The sequence below is a fragment of the Hyperolius riggenbachi genome, chromosome 2 (assembly GCF_040937935.1).
Source record: "Hyperolius riggenbachi isolate aHypRig1 chromosome 2, aHypRig1.pri, whole genome shotgun sequence".
Classification (NCBI taxonomy): domain Eukaryota; kingdom Metazoa; phylum Chordata; class Amphibia; order Anura; family Hyperoliidae; genus Hyperolius; species Hyperolius riggenbachi.
The window spans coordinates 39,027,937-39,044,969 of record NC_090647.1 but is presented as its reverse complement, the minus strand read 5'-3'; the positions used below and the strand labels follow the sequence as shown (position 1 = coordinate 39,044,969).

General features: G+C 52.1%; 1 protein-coding gene across 3 annotated transcripts in view; it reads left to right on the top strand.

Annotated features, from left to right (window-relative positions):
• Positions 1–17,033, top strand: part of MYO7A (myosin VIIA) — a 277,532-nt gene that overhangs the window by 33,959 nt on the left and 226,540 nt on the right. The window contains exon 1 of one of the 3 annotated variants that reach the window (XM_068266667.1): positions 15,408–15,453. The exons of the other annotated variants lie outside the window; for them this stretch is intronic. The gene's annotated coding sequence lies outside the window, so the exon portion shown is untranslated. Of the gene's footprint in view, positions 1–15,407; positions 15,454–17,033 lie in introns of those variants that run through there. 3 annotated transcript variants of the gene reach the window in all.

Genomic DNA, 17,033 nt, shown 5'->3' with positions numbered 1-17,033 from the left:
GTCATTGAGCAAAAACAATAAAACAGTTAAAACTTAAAAAGTAGATTTAAACATAAAATAAAAGTGTGGAATATCTTAAAACGTCATTTTCAGGAAAAGGAAGATGGATACAATTGTTTATTTAATTGGTTTATTTTCACCTCAAGTGTCCTTTAACCTCCTTGCCAGTCTAATTCTCGCCGGCAAGGAGGCAGCACAGCACTTTTATTTTATTTTATTTTTTTTAAATCATGTAGCGAGCCCAGGGCTCGCTACATGATAGCAGCTGAGTGGCGGCATCCCTACACCCACTCCGATCGCCTTCGGCGATCAGAGAAAGCAGGAAATCCCGTTCAGAACGGGATTTCCTGCAGGGCTTCCCCGGTCACCATGGCGATGGGGCGGGATGACGTCACCGACGTCATGGACGTCGGGACGCCACAGGGAATCCCGATCCGCCCCTCAGCGCTGCCTGGTACTGATTGGCCAGGCTGCACAGGGGTCTGGGGCGGGGGGGGGGGGGGGCGGCTTGGCGCGGCGGGTAGCGGCGAATCGGCGTACTACACGCAGCTAGCAAAGTGCTAGCTGCGTGTAGGAAAAAAAATTATGCAAATCGGCCCAGCGGGGCCTGAGAAATCCTCCTGCGCAGGTTACCCCGAGCTGAGCTCGGGATAACCGGCAAGGAGGTTAAAATAAAAGAACAGATACTTACCTAAGGAGAGGGAAGGCTCTGGGTCCTATTAAGCTTTCACATTCTTCTCACGGTTCTCTCGTTCCAGCATGTTGCCCGAGTGCTCCCGATGACGGCTGGCTCTGTACTGCGCAGCACAAGAGAGTGCGCTCGCACATGTGCACAGCATAGCCACCTGTCTTCGGGAGCACTCTGGCTCCCAAAGACTTTCAAAGCCTCCCGCACCGAAAGAGAAGCAGTCTCTGACCCATCAGTCAGAGACAGCTTATGGGGGAGACAACGCTGGAATGAGGGGACCAGGAGAGGAGCAGGAAGGCTCTATAGGACCCAAAGCCTTCCCCCTCCTCAGTGTGAATCCCAGGTTTATGAGCATGAAATGTTTGCTTGCTTGCTATTGGTAGAGTCTGGACCCGTTCTATGGAGGGAACCTCAATGCTAGTGAAAGGAAAGTGTAATGAACCGTTCAGCTGGCTGCACAGGCAGACAGCTGATTGACCATTCCTTATGTCTGAGAGATGCAGGTCTCTGGAAAAGAGACCTGGCTTCATCTTGCAACTTTCAGAGTTGCTTTGCTGAGGGATTTGTATACATGCAAATTGCCCAGCTGGCTCCTTTGAGGGCTGGCACTATAAAGAGCTGCTGCTGACCAGAAGGCTTCGCTGGTCATAAGGGTTTGTCCTGTGAAACACTCTTGGAGTGTCAGCCATGCTTATTGTTTAAAGATTAGCTTAGAATAATTCATGGGACTGCACTAGGCGTCCTTGCTAGAGCAGTCAGGGTTGTATTATTTGTATTGCCTGTTCTGTCTGTTGTGCTTGGATCGCACTAGCCTCTAGCGGTAGCGGCGGTGGGTCCTCCTGAATCTACTATTCTCTTGCTGTACTTGGATCGCACATGCCCTGGCGGAAAGAACAGTGGATCCTGCTAAACTCTCTTGCTATACTTGGATCGCACTCGCTCTGGCGGTAAGAGCAGTGGATCCGCGTATGAGAGAGAACGGCGCCGGAGACTTGGGCGCAGGACACAGCCAGTATATGACTGATCCTGCTGCCGCACAAGTCCGGGCCGTGTTAATTACTATTCCCCCTCCAGGCCGACATGGATAGTGGGGGAATGAAATAATTCGGCTTCCAGCAATCGCTGGAATCCGAATTATTGTTTTAAAAGCAACTTCAGGTCCGTCTTCTGACGGCGCTGAAGTTACTCCCTGTGCCTGAGATAGCCGTAGTTCCTATTACGGCCTATGGTGGCGTCGGCTGCGCCCAAGTCTCCTGCGCTGCTGCGCCCAAGTCTCCAGCGCTGGATTTACCGTGTTCGGTGGATCCTGCTAGCTCTGTTACTTTACCTGGATCGCACTCGCTCTGGCGGAAAGGGCAGTGGATCTTTCCTATCCTGTCCCTGAATTTGGATCGCACTCGCTCTGGCGGAAAGGGCAGTGGATCTTTCCTATCCTGTCCCTGAATTTGGATCGCACTCACTCTGGCGGAAAGAGCGGTGGATCTTTCCTATCCTACTTCCCGTCCGTCTGTCTGTCTTGTCTGATACGAACGCTTGCTGTAGGCTCGGTGAGGTAACCGTTAAGCAAGCACTCGCGTTCTCTGTTTCGTGTTTGTGTGGCGGGGGTTAGTTAGGCGTGCTTGTCTCTGTTGTGCTTAACACGCGGAGACCGCGCTGTAAACGCGTTCGCTGTTGCGAATGAGTGCGGTGTTCGCGTTTAGTTAGCGTTTGTTATTTTCCTTATCTTCTCATTGTATGATTTGCTGTGCCTTTGCTACTCTTATGCCCTGTCTTGCTTTAGCCTTGTGTCACCTCTGGCAATCGCCTCTCTAGCGATTGCGTTCCTACTTCGTATCTGCTGTTGTGTGTGCACCGTCGTGGGTTGGCGACTAGATTGGTGGACATACATACATTCCTCATCTGTGCTTATTCGGTCTTGTGTCGCTGTTAGCAATCGCCATCTCTTGCGATTGCCTTCTCACCTGATCTTCATGGTTGTGTGTTCATCGTCGCTGGATGGCGACTAGATTGGTGGACACACATACCCTCTGTCGCTTTGATCTCTCTCTTTCAGGGCTATCTTGCCCTGCGTTTCTTCCCTTCGTACAATTCCTGTCTGGCATCTGTGGCAGGGCAGAGGATCTGTTCCTCTGCACTCCACAGCTCCATCTGCCGACAGGAATTTCCCTCTACAGGTGCGTTGCATCTTTTGCTGGGTTCCCTCAAATTATACGCTTGTGGAGGATTTCCGCAGTGTCAACGCCACGTCCTGTGCGCTGATCACGGAGAGAATTCCACAATCGTTACAGAAAGGGTCCAGTACAGAGCCTGCCTGTTTAGCCATGCTCTTGTAATACGGGCATTATTTGTTTGGCATTGTCTAGCTAAAGTAAGCAAGACCTTCTCTGAAAAAAGATGTCCGCATGGCAGCTTCAAAACTTGTATACATTATTCTATAATAATGGTGTTTTCCCAGGTGTGCGGTGTACCCACACCATGTGCACTAATGCACCCTATGCCATCACAGTTGCTGGCATATGAATTATGCTCCTATATCAAGCCGAATGGTCCTTGTCCTCTCTACTTCAGAGGACGTAGCATCCATATTTCCCCCAAACAGTTTTGATTTGTCAGAAAACAACACAATTTTCCACTTTGCCTTTAGTTTTACTATATGAGCTCTGGACCAGAGAAGGTGGTTGCATTTTTGAACCATGTTTATACATGGTTTCTTCTAAATCCATGGTAGAGTTTTATCTTGCATAATTAGATGGAGCTACAGTATACATTGCAATAACACACAATGGTTTTCAGAAGTGTGCCTTAGTCCATTCAGTGATTATTATTATTACAGAATCATTGTCAGAATCATCATTTTTATGCGGTGCCGTTTACAATCACAACCTTCCAATACTGGCTTCTGGCCTTGTCCCATACATACAAAGACACACTTTTCCTGAATTATATTACGTATTGCACATAATGAAGTTAACTAAATTATTTTCAGTTTTACATTGAGGAAGATTATTTTTTAGGTATTGCACTATTTTTCCATGCAGTGTGGAACCCATGCAGTGTGTACCCCTCCCCAAATGTACTTATAAGGGCTCGTTCCCACTGTTGCGACGCGATTTCGGCCGCATTCCGACGCTTGTAAAAACGCATGCGGATGCGTTTCCACATGCGTTTTTACCCGCGATTTCGCATGCGATTTCGCATGGCAGGGTGCCATGCGAAATTAACCATGACACTGCCAGGGCTAAATAAAATTGAAAAAGGTGCGAAATCGCACGCGAAATCGCGGGTAAAAACGCATGTAACAAACGCATGCGTTTTTACTATTAAATACATTAGCGGCGATTCGCACGGATTCCCGACGCAGGCGAAATCGTTGGCTCTTTTGTGCGTTTTTTTCACGCTGAAAAAAACGCACCTCAACAACGCTACAGTGGAAACAGGCCCATCCACTTGTATTACATGTGCGGATCTGCATGCGTTGGACGCATGCAGATTCGCGATAGTGGAAACGAGCCCTAAGAGACTCTGCTTCTATACCACGTCGTGTAACTAACCTGTTGACAATTAACCTAACTTACAGAGAGATGTTCTCTTTTTTTTTTTACATTTTTTAAATATATTGCTGGCATCAAACTTTAAACGAGCATTTATTTTCCATAAAATAATAACGTTTCTCATTTTAACATTTGGGAGTCGGGACATTGTCGTACCATTTCTATTAAATATCCAGTTCAGGCGAATTTTGAAAATCATTGCGTTCTGTTTTTATCTACATTTTACAAAGCCTCCCAACTTTTAGGGGAAATTGAGTTTACAGCCTTCACCCTAAACTGAACCCACCTGTTTAAAGGGGCGCTACAGCGAAAAACTGTAACATTTAAAATATGTGCAAAGATATACAAATAAGAAGTACATTTTTTTTTCACAGAAAAATGAGCCATAATTTACTTTTCTCCTATGTTGCTGTCACTTACAGTAGGTAGTAGTAATCTGACAGAAGCGACAGGTTTTGGACTAGTCCATCTCTTTATAGGGGATTCTCAGGGATATATTTATTTTCAAAAGCACTTAGCGAATGGCAGCTGCTCTGTTAAACTGCCAAAAAACTGTGTAGCGAGCAGGGAGGCTGGCCAGCATCATTGTATAAATCCTTTTTAGGGAATATCTTTATAAAGAATAAAAGCCTTGCTGAGAATCCCCTATGAAGAGATGGACTAGTCCAAAACCTGTCATTTCTGTCAGATTTCTACTACCTACTGTAAGTGACAGCAACATAGGAGAGAAGTAATTTATGGCTCATTTTACTCTGGAAAAAGTTTACTTCTTATTTGTATATGTTTGCACATATTTTAAATTTTACAGTTTGTCGCTATAGTGCCTCTTTACACATTCTGAGCGAAGGGTGCAATCTTTAAGTGTCCAGTGTGTGTTCAATAAATATTTATTGAAAAAAATTATAAAAAAAAAATAATGAAGTTCTTTTATTTTAGAGCTAAAATGAGGCAGACAGTGGGTGGGGCCTCGGTAATTTATCTCCCAGCATGCATTGCGGAATCTTGCAGGTATATTAATACCGGTTATCAGCCCACCCTGAGTTCTTTAGGTCTGTTTACCAGGAATGGGAAGGGGAATGACCGAATAAAGTTGGGTATTGCTGCTGCCTGCTAATCATATATACAAATTTAGCTGACTAACAGAAGTTATGAATGCTTGTTTCTATATTCTAGAATTAAATATTTATTACTAAATGATTATGGTTGTGAAATATTTATGTTCATCCCCTACTGTATTTATTTGTTTTGACTGAAGAGAACTCATTTGATGAGCGCTGTCCCTGCCAGACTGGTTTCCTGCAGCCCCAGCCATGTCTGATGTCATGATGTCATGATGAGACGACCCTGGCTGCCTAATATACTCAGCATTAAAGTGTAACTGTCGAGCATAAAATCAAAAATTAATTCTTTATTTTTATCTGGTAAACAAGTAATAAGGATGCTATCCAGGCAATCCAAAAGTCAAAAATCACTCTTACTTTTCTTCTCCATAAAATATCATTCCCCAGTTTCCCTGGCTCTCATTTGCTACATCTGCCGCACAAAGGAAGTTGCAAGGCATGCTGGGTTTTCTTTTTTCCTGCTTTACTTTACCCTCAGACATAGCTTTTGCAGCCTGATTGGCTGAAGCCTCTTTCCCTCCCGTTTTCCCCTCCCACGCCTCTGTTCCCCTCTGATTGGCCAATATTTCTCATGCTGAGACAATGCACTTTCTACTGCAGAGCTGTGTGGGTTAGGCATCAGGGGAAGGGTTCTGTATGAGAGTGGGTATATTTATCACCTTGGATGGTCTCTAGCCTCTTGAGGACTGCGGTGTTAAACCCCCCTAGTGACCAGGCCATTTTTTACTAATAGGGCCACTGCAGCTTTAAGGGCTCGCTGCAGGGTCGTACAACTCAGCACACAAGTGGATCCCCCCCCCCTTTCTGCCCACCAGCAGAGCTCTCTGTTGGTGGGCTGTGATCGCTCCCCCAATGTTTGTCTAGTTTTTTATAAATATTTTACTGTTTATTTTTATAATGCATTTTGCTTTTTTTTAAATTATTTTGTTATCTCCCCATCCATCCCTCCCTCCCTTAGCCAGCCAATAAACGCGATTCAGCCTATGACAGCAGGTCGCCTGTGGAGGGGACAGCCGAGTGACACGGGTGTCCCCAGTGCAGCGCTGCCTTAGATCATGTGTACAATGTTCATAGACGGCGGTTTCGCCATCTAACAATCTCCGAGCAGCGATCACCACTGGGAGACTGATGGCAGAGCTCTGTCATTCATGCGGAGATGTGCGCGCATCTCCTGCAATCTCCACCCCAACACTTCACACCAATCGGCATGGAGTGGTCCTGGGGCTGCCTCGCTGCTCACGCCGAATCAGCATAGAGTGGTCCTGGGGCTGCCTCGCTGCTCACGCCGATCGGCATAGAGTGGTCCTGGGGCTGCCTCGCTGCTCACGCCGATCGGCATAGAGTGGTCCTGGGGCTGCCTCGCTGCTCACGCCGATCGGCATGGAGTGGTCCTGGGGCTGCCGCGCTGCTCACGCCGATTGGCATGGAGCGTTCCTGGAGCTGCCGCGCTGCTCACGCCGATCGGCATGGAGTGGTCCTGGGCCGACCGCGCTGCTCACGTCGATCGGCATGGAGTGGTCCTTGGGCTGCCGCGCTGCTCACTACAATCGGCATGGAGTGGTCCTGGGGCTGCCGCTCTGCTCATGTCGATCTGCATGGAGTGATCCTGGGGCTGCCGCTCTGCTCACACCGATAGGCATGGAGTGATCCTGGGGCTGCCGCTCTGCTCACACCGATAGGCATGGAGTGGTCCTGGGGCTGCCGCGCTGCTCACGTCGATCTGCATGGAGTGATCCTGGGGCTGCCGCTCTGCTCACGCCGATCGGCATGGAGCGGTCCTGAGGTTGCCGCGCTGCTCACGCCGATCGGCATGGAGTGGTCCTGGGGCTGCCGCGCTGCTCACGACGATTGGCATGGAGCATTCCTGGAGCTGCCGCGCTGCTCACGCCGATCGGCATGGAGTGGTCCTGGGGCTGCCGCGCTGCTCACGTCGATCGACATGGAGTGGTCCTGGGGCTGCCGCACTGCTGCTTACAATCGGCATGGATTGGTCCTGGGGCTGCCGCTCTGCTCACATCGATCTGTATGGAGTGATCCTGGGGCTGCCGCTCTGCTCACACCGATAGGCATGGAGTGGTCCTGGAGCTGCCGCGCTGCTCACGCCGATCGGCATGGTGTGGTCCTGGGGCTGCCGCGCTGCTCACGCCGATCGGCATGGAGTGGTCTTGGGGCTGCCGCGCTGCTCACGCCGATCGGCATGGAATGGTCCTGGGGCTGCCGTGCTGCTCACGCCGATCGGCATGGAGTGGTCCTGGAGCTACTGCGCTGCTCACGCCGATCGGCATGGAGTGGTCCTGGGGCTTCACGCTGCTCACGCTGATCGGCATGGAGTGGTCCTGGAGCTGCTGCGCTGCTCACGCCGATCGGCATGGAGTGGTCCTGGGGCTGCCGCGTTGCTCACGCCGATTGGCATGGAGTGGTCTTGGGGCTGCCGCGCTGCTCACGCCGATCGGCATGGAGTGGTCCTGGGGCTGCCGCGCTGCTCACGCCGATCGGCATGGAGTGGTCCTGGGGCTGTCGCGCTGCTCACGCCGATCGCCATGGAGTGGTCCTGGAGCTGACGTGCTGTTCATGCGGATCGGCATGGAGTGGTCCTGGGGCTGCCTCGCTGCTCACGTCGATCGGCATGGAGTGGTCCTGGGGCTGCCGCGCTGCTCACGTCGATCGGCATGGAGTGGTCCTGGGGCTGCCGCGCTGCTACTTACAATCGGCATGGATTGGTCCTGGGGCTGCCGCTCTGCTCACATCGATCTGTATGGAGTGATCCTGGGGCTGCCGCTCTGCTCACACCGATAGGCATGGAGTGGTCCTGGAGCTGCCGCGCTGCTCACGCCGATCGGCATGGTGTGGTCCTGGGGCTGCCGCGCTGCTCACGCCGATCGGCATGGAGTGGTCTTGGGGCTGCCGCGCTGCTCACGCCGATCGTCATGGAATGGTCCTGGGGCTGCCGCGCTGCTCACGCCGATCGGCATGGAGTGGTCCTGGAGCTGCTGCGCTGCTCACGCCGATCGGCATGGAGTGGTCCTGGGGCTTCACGCTGCTCACGCTGATCGGCATGGAGTGGTCCTGGAGCTGCTGCGCTGCTCACGCCGATCGGCATGGAGTGGTCCTGGGGCTGCCGCGTTGCTCACGCCGATTGGCATGGAGTGGTCTTGGGGCTGCCGCGCTGCTCACGCCGATCGGCATGGAGTGGTCCTGGGGCTGCCGCGCTGCTCACGCCGATCGGCATGGAGTGGTCCTGGGGCTGTCGCGCTGCTCACGCCGATCGCCATGGAGTGGTCCTGGAGCTGCCGTGCTGTTCACGCGGATCGGCATGGAGTGGTCCTGGGGCTGCCTCGCTGCTCACGTCGATCGGCATGGAGTGGTCCTGGGGCTGCCTCGCTGCTCACGCCGATCGACATGGAGTGGTCCTGGGGCTGCCGCGCTGCTCACGCCGATCGGCATGGAGTGGTCCTGGGGCTCCTGCACTGCTCACGCCGATCAGCATGGAGTGGTCCTGGGGCTGCCGTGCTGCTCATGCCGATTGGCATGGAGTGGTCCTGGGGCTGCCGCGCTGCTCACACCAATTGGCATGGAGTGGTCCTGGGGCTGCCGCGCTGCTCATGCCGATCGGCATGGAGTGGTCCTGGGGCTGCCGCGCTGCTCACGTCGATCGGCATGGAGTGGTCCTGGGGCTGCCGCGCTGCTACTTACAATCGGCATGGAGTGGTCCTGGGGCTGCCGCTCTGCTCACATCGATCTGCATGGAGTGATCCTGGGGCTGCTGCTCTGCTCACACCGATAGGCATGGAGTGGTCCTGGAGCTGCCGCGCTGCTCACGCCGATCGGCATGGTGTGGTCCTGGGGCTGCCGCGCTGCTCACGCCGATCGGCATGGAGTGATCTTGGGGCTGCCGCGCTGCTCACGCCGATCGGCATGGAATGGTCCTGGGGCTGCCGCGCTGCTCACGCCGATCAGCATGGAGTGGTCCTGGAGCTGCTGCGCTGCTCACGCCAATCGGCATGGAGTGGTCCTGGGGCTTCACGCTGCTCACGCTGATCGGCATGGAGTGGTCCTGGAGCTGCTGCGCTGCTCACGCCGATCGGCATGGAGTGGTCCTGGGGCTGCCGCGTTGCTCACGCCGATCGGCATGGAGTGGTCTTGGGGCTGCCGCGCTGCTCACGCCGATCGGCATGGAGTGGTCCTGGGGCTGCCGCGCTGCTCACGCCAATCGGCATGGAGTGGTCCTGGAGCTGCCGCGCTGCTCACACCGATCGGCATGGAGTGGTCCTGGGGCTTCACGCCAATCGGCATGGAGTGGTCCTGGGGCTGTCGCGCTGCTCACGCCGATCGCCATGGAGTGGTCCTGGAGCTGCCGTGCTGTTCACGCGGATCGGCATGGAGTGGTCCTGGGGCTGCCTCGCTGCTCACGTCGATCGGCATGGAGTGGTCCTGGGGCTGCCTCGCTGCTCACGTCGATCGGCATGGAGTGGTCCTGGGGCTGCCTCGCTGCTCACGCCGATCGGCATGGAGTGGTCCTGGGGCTGCCGCGCTGCTCACGCCGATCGGCATGGAGTGGTCCTGGGGCTCCTGCACTGCTAACGCCGATCAGCATGGAGTGGTCCTGGGGCTGCCGCGCTGCTCACGCCGATCGGCATGGAGTGGTCCTGGGGCTGCCGCGCTGCTCACGCTGATCGACATGGAGTGGTCTTGGGGCTGCCGCGCTGCTCACGCCGATCGGCATGGAGTGGTCCTGGGGCTGCGGCGCTGCTCACGCCGATCGGCATGGAGTGGTCCTGGGGCTGTCGCGCTGCTCACGCCGATCGCCATGGAGTGGTCCTGGAGCTGCCGTGCTGTTCACGCGGATCGGCATGGAGTGGTCCTGGGGCTGCCTCGCTGCTCACGTCGATCGGCATGGAGTGGTCCTGGGGCTGCCTCGCTGCTCACGCCGATCGACATGGAGTGGTCCTGGGGCTGCCGCGCTGCTCACGCCGATCGGCATGGAGTGGTCCTGGGGCTCCTGCACTGCTCACGCCGATCAGGATGGAGTGGTCCTGGGGCTGCCGCGCTGCTCATGCCGATTGGCATGGAGTGGTCCTGGGGCTGCCGCGCTGCTCACACCAATTGGCATGGAGTGGTCCTGGGGCTGCCGCGCTGCTCATGCCGATCGGCATGGAGTGGTCCTGGGGCTGCCGCGCTGCTCACGTCGATCGGCATGGAGTGGTCCTGGGGCTGCCGCGCTGCTACTTACAATCGGCATGGAGTGGTCCTGGGGCTGCCGCTCTGCTCACATCGATCTGCATGGAGTGATCCTGGGGCTGCTGCTCTGCTCACACCGATAGGCATGGAGTGGTCCTGGAGCTGCCGCGCTGCTCACGCCGATCGGCATGGTGTGGTCCTGGGGCTGCCGCGCTGCTCACGCCGATCGGCATGGAGTGATCTTGGGGCTGCCGCGCTGCTCACGCCGATCGGCATGGAATGGTCCTGGGGCTGCCGCGCTGCTCACGCCGATCAGCATGGAGTGGTCCTGGAGCTGCTGCGCTGCTCACGCCAATCGGCATGGAGTGGTCCTGGGGCTTCACGCTGCTCACGCCGATCGGCATGGAGTGGTCCTGGAGCTGCTGTGCTGCTCACGCCGATCGGCATGGAGTGGTCCTGGGGCTGCCGCGTTGCTCACGCCGATCGGCATGGAGTGGTCTTGGGGCTGCCGCGCTGCTCACGCCGATCGGCATGGAGTGGTCCTGGGGCTGCCGCGCTGCTCACGCCAATCGGCATGGAGTGGTCCTGGAGCTGCCGCGCTGCTCACACCGATCGGCATGGAGTGGTCCTGGGGCTTCACGCCAATCGGCATGGAGTGGTCCTGGGGCTGTCGCGCTGCTCACGCCGATCGCCATGGAGTGGTCCTGGAGCTGCCGTGCTGTTCACGCGGATCGGCATGGAGTGGTCCTGGGGCTGCCTCGCTGCTCACGTCGATCGGCATGGAGTGGTCCTGGGGCTGCCTCGCTGCTCACGTCGATCGGCATGGAGTGGTCCTGGGGCTGCCTCGCTGCTCACGCCGATCGGCATGGAGTGGTCCTGGGGCTGCCGCGCTGCTCACGCCGATCGGCATGGAGTGGTCCTGGGGCTCCTGCACTGCTCACGCCGATCAGCATGGAGTGGTCCTGGGGCTGCCGCGCTGCTCACGCCGATCGGCATGGAGTGGTCCTGGGGCTGCCGCGCTGCTCACGCTGATCGACATGGAGTGGTCCTGGGTCTGCCGCGCTGCTCACACCAATTGGCATGGAGTGGTCCTGGGGCTGCCGCGCTGCTCATGCCGATTGGCATGGAGTGGTCCTGGGGCTGCCGCGCTGCTCACGCCGATCGACATGGAGTGGTCCTGGGGCTGCCGCGCTGCTCACACCAATTGGCATGGAGTGGTGCTGGAGCTGCAGCGCTGCTCATGCCGATTGGCATGGAGTGGTCCTGGGGATGCCGCGCTGCTCACGCTGATCGGCATGGAGTGGTCCTGGGGCTGCCGCGCTGCTCACGCCGATCACCATGGAGTGGTCCTGGAGCTGCCGTGCTGTTCACGCGGATCGGCATGGAGTGGTCCTGGGGCTGCCTCGCTGCTCACGCCGATCGGCATGGAGTGGTCCTAGGGCTGCCTCGCTGCTCACGCCGATCGGCATGGAGTGGTCCTGGGGCTGCCGCGCTGCTCACGCCGATCGGCATGGAGTGGTCCTGGGGATGCCGCGCTGCTCACGCTGATCGGCATGGAGTGGTCCTGGGGATGCCGCGCTGCTCACGCTGATCGGCATGGAGTGGTCCTGGGTAGGGATGGTCGGAATGCTAATTTCCGATTCCGCGGTAAATCCGCATTCCATCATGTACAGATTACCGATTCCGCATACCGCTACCAATTTCCGCATTCCAATGCGGAATTTCCGCCGGAAATCGCGGAAATTTCGCCCGACTTTAACATCGATTTTCTCAAAAACTATAAGGTCTTTTTGAAAACTTTTTTTTGCATCTTGTTCAGAAGATTCGGTTTAATAAACCCTGAAAATTTGGTGTTTCTAGGACTTACTGGGGCTTTGCTATCAACTGCTAAAGTCGGCGGATTTTTACTGTAATGTAAAATGCAGAAAATAGGCAGATGCAGATTTTCTGCATTTTACATTACAGTAAAAATCTGCCGATTTTAGCAGTTAATAGCAAAGCCCCCTTATGTCCTAGAAACACCAAATTTTCAGGGTTTATTAAACCGAATCTTGTGAACAAGATGCAAAAAAAAGTTTTCAAAAAGACCTTATAGTTTTTGAGAAAATCGATGTTAAAGTCGGGTAGAATTTCCGCGATTTCCGGCGGAAATTTCCGCGATTTCCGGCGGAAATCCGCCTACAGCACTTGCATTGCCGATTTCCGCATTCCGATGCGGAAATGCAATTTCCGATCGGAATTTCGGAATTTGCATTTCCGCGGAATCCGAATGAGCATCCCTAGTCCTGGGGCTGCAGCGCTGCTCACGCTGATCGCCATGGAGTGGTCCTGGGGCTGCAGCGCTGCTCACACCGATCGCCATGGAGTGGTCCTGGGGCTGCCGCACTGCTCACGCCGATTGGTGTGCAGTAGGCAGTTTATCAGGTGACGATTTAGACCAGAGCATCTTCTCACCGACCCTCTCACTGCTTTCCATGGGGCACGGGGAATTCTGAACAAAATAAATCCATAATGCATTGCTCTTGAAGTAACATATTTTCTTTACTTTCTTCACTTCTTATTTTCATGACTGTTCTCATGTAACAGCTCGCCCTCTAGGGGTGGTCTGTGTGACAAGCTAGTGCAGCCGTCATTTAAATCTTGTCAGAACAGGATCATTCACAAGGCAACCTAGGCAACTGCTTGGGGTCTAGTGGTCATCAAGGGGCCCAGCTGACACATTGTCTGACCACTTTTCCACCTCAACTTACTAAAAAGGTTGATTCATCAAACTGCACTACTCGTTCTGCGCAGCGTGCGTTCCTTAGTTACGCATGTTATTTACTAGGTTATGTGTGCTCATTTAAGTGCCGCCTGTTGTGAAGCAGCACAACTGCGATAATTCACTAGCGAAGCCGCTACTACATTAATGTAGTAGCAGCTGCACTAGTGACGTTTCGCTGTGACCTAGTAAACAACCCACGTAACTAACAGCACTTACATAGCGCCAACATCTTCTGTAGCGCTGTACATAGTACAAAACAAATAGTGGGGAGCATAGATACATGAGACGTTCAAAACTGTACAATCAGGACATCCAGCAATGCAAATATATACATAGTTAATGTGTGGTTTGAGACATCACCAATACTGGTTCACTTTAAAGAATACCTGAGGTGACATGTGACATGATGAGATGGACATGTGTATGTACAGTGCCTAGCACACTAATAACTATGCTGTGTTCCTTTTCTTCTTTCTCTGCCTGAAAGAGTTAAATATCAGGTATGTAAGTGGCTGACTCAGTCCTGACTCAGACAGGAAGTGACTACAGTGTGACCCTCACTGATAAGAAATTTCAACTATAAAAAGACTTCCTAAGAGAAAATGGCTTTTGAGAGCAGGAAATAGATAAAAAGGGTCAATAGTGCATGGATTTTAGCTCCGGCATACTTCATTAAATGTGTCATTGAGCAAAAACAATAAAACAGTTAAAACTTAAAAAGTACTGTATATTTAAACATAAAATAGAACTGTGGAATATCTTAAAAAGTCATTTTTAGGAGAAGGAAGATAGATACAATCGTGTATTTCATTAGTTTATATTTTCACCTCGGGTGTCCTTTAATATGATTGTTGGAGCTTAGCATTCTTTACACCCAGATCGGCACCCAGTATGACAGATTACAACTCTTTACTGAAGAAAAACATGCAGACATGTATCATATAGAACCATCAAGAAATGCAACTTGCTTAGAACAGAGAGAATACAGAGTGAATACAGGAAATAACAATCCCATTCAGATCACACCATTGCATTTAACACACAGTGACATCTTGTGGTTGTTTTACTATACTGCAGATTAAGGGAACTATTTAAACCACCAACAATGATAAATTACAGCAGAATAAGAAACACTAGGGGGAGGTCCCTGCTCTTGCAAGCTTACAGTCTACAGTAGAGGGTAGTGCTCAAAGTCCAACTTTGAATGGCTAATATTCCACAATCAATAATGCAACCAGATACTACATTTCCCTCAGTTCCTTGCAAGCTTATCTGAAGCCAGCACCTGCCTACTCATGCAGAGGTTTGTGCACACCCCCTGCCACTACATGGTGATAATGGCTGGCACAGATTACATGCAGCCAGGGAATGAATGCTGGCTTCATTTCTGCTGCAGTCACTTTGATTAATAGGAGAAATGACCATGGACCTGAACAGAAACTGAATGGTGTGCACAGGAGTCTGACAGCAACATAGCTCCCAACCTGTCCCTCTGTCCCTCTTTCCTCCTCATTTGTCCCTCTTTCAGGACTTTGTCCCTCTTTCTATGTAAATATATATATATTTCTCTACTAAAAAGTGTTTGATTGACTCTAAACTTTATTCCCTTCCTTTAAATTGATATATTACTACTTTTAAAATGTTAATATGAAGGAAAATGAACCAGGATAGAAAGGACCAGTGTGGTTTGAATTATAAAACAAGTTATGAAATCTTTATGGTATGCGTGACTAGGGGTGTGCCGGGGTGTGTGATCAGGGGTGTGGCAGGGGTGTGGCTTAGGTGTCCCTCTTTCTCATCTCAAAAAGTTGGTAGGTATGCAGCAAGAGGAATGGGTGAACTACTTTTACTGTGGCTGACAGCAGAGGGTACATGGGAGGACAACTTGAGAGCAGACAGGCTATTGGAGACTGAAGGAATTCCTGGGTGTTGTGTTCATACATCTGGCCTGTAGATGGCGCTGTGATACTGCATGATTGCATGGGATCTATCTATGCTGTTCTAGACTTGTTGGTTCTTCTTCCTGCTTCCTGTGTGTGACTGTGTGTGCTGAATACAAAGCAAATCATGTCTGGATGTTCTACATGACTGCAGTAACTTGTAAATAAACCTAGTTGCAATGATTCTGCATCAGTGATTACAGAACACCAGGTAAGTATAAATCCTTCCACTTTATTTTTCTCAGGTACCTCTGAAAATGGTAACTGTGCTAAATAAAACAATTCTCCAAGTTTTAACCTCCCTGGCTGTACTCTGTTTCGGTGGCTGCGACCGCGGGAGGGATTTTTGGAATACAACTTGTTGCAATACTTGTAGCTAGCACTAGGCTAGCTACCAGTGCCCCCCATGTCCCCTGAACTTCTCTGATCCCCCCGATCGCCGGCGCTTATATCTACCCAGCCGTGATTCCGCGAGAGCCGCAGCCTCCCCAATCAGCTTCAGTCGTCGCTATGGCAACGATCGGACATGACGTCATGCGCAGTCCCGATCCTCCCCATAGCGAACCCTGAAACTGATTAGGAGGCTGCGCTATCACGGGATCCCTGGGGGGTACGTATTACGGCAGGGATCGGGGGGATCAGAGAGGTGCGGGGGACTTGGGGGACAAGTATTACAACAAGTTTCATTCAAAAAATTCCTCCCAGGGGCCATGCGATCCTCTGCGGCGGCTACCCCGAGTGTAGGTCGGGGTTACCGCCAGGAGGGTTAACGGACAAGTTCAACTGTAGGGAGAGGTATATGGAGGCTGCCATATTTATTTCCTGTTAAACAATACCAGTTGCCTGGCAGCCCTGCTGATCTCTTTGGCTGCAGCGGCCACTCCAATGATGCATTGGGGTCTGGTTTGAGTCCAGAGCAGACGCGTTCTCCCAATGTGGGAAACGGATTCGCTACCGGAAAAAATCATACAGGTCGGATTTTTGCGTTGCGGTTACGGATCCATTGTGGACTGACAATGTTTGAACGGATCCAATTTTACTAATATTAAAAATGTGAAAGTTTGGATATTTGTTACTCGATCACACAACAATAGCTGAGCGGATTTGAATGAAATTTGGCACACATAGTGCATTACCTGGACTAACATATAGGATACTTTTTATTCCTATAACCAAAAAGGGGGCGGAGACAAATACAAATTTCACTGGAAAATGTAAACTGCAGCCATTCTTACACTGTTAATGGCAGGGTTCTCAAACTTTGCACAGTTGGTCACTGGGTGACTGGGAGTGGGTGGAGCCTACAAAAGCCAACCAAAATTCACCTATTGATTTTCAAGGGTAATATTTAATTGCTGCCATTCTTGCACTGTTATTGGCACAAGCCTGAAACCTGGTACAGTTGGTTATTGGGTGACTGGGGTTCAGATTCAGAAAAGGGGGTGGAGCCACAAACAGCCAATCAGATTTGTTTCATTTCAATGCACATTATTGATGCCAAAGGCCGCAAAGCTCACAAACTTGGTCATTGAGTAATTGTGTGTTAGGGCCCTTTTCCACCAACAATCGCAATCACAAACGCCAGCGATTGCGATTTTTCATTAATTCTGTTATGCGATTGCGATTTTTCATTTGCATTGCGTTATCACTGTAAAAATCACTCCAGAAAGTGAATGCAATTTGCGATTTCCAAATCGAATCACTATAGTGGAAAATACTTCTCATGATTTCTATGATAAAGCAACAACCCTAGCGATTTAAAAATCACTAGCGATTTGCAATTTTGCGATT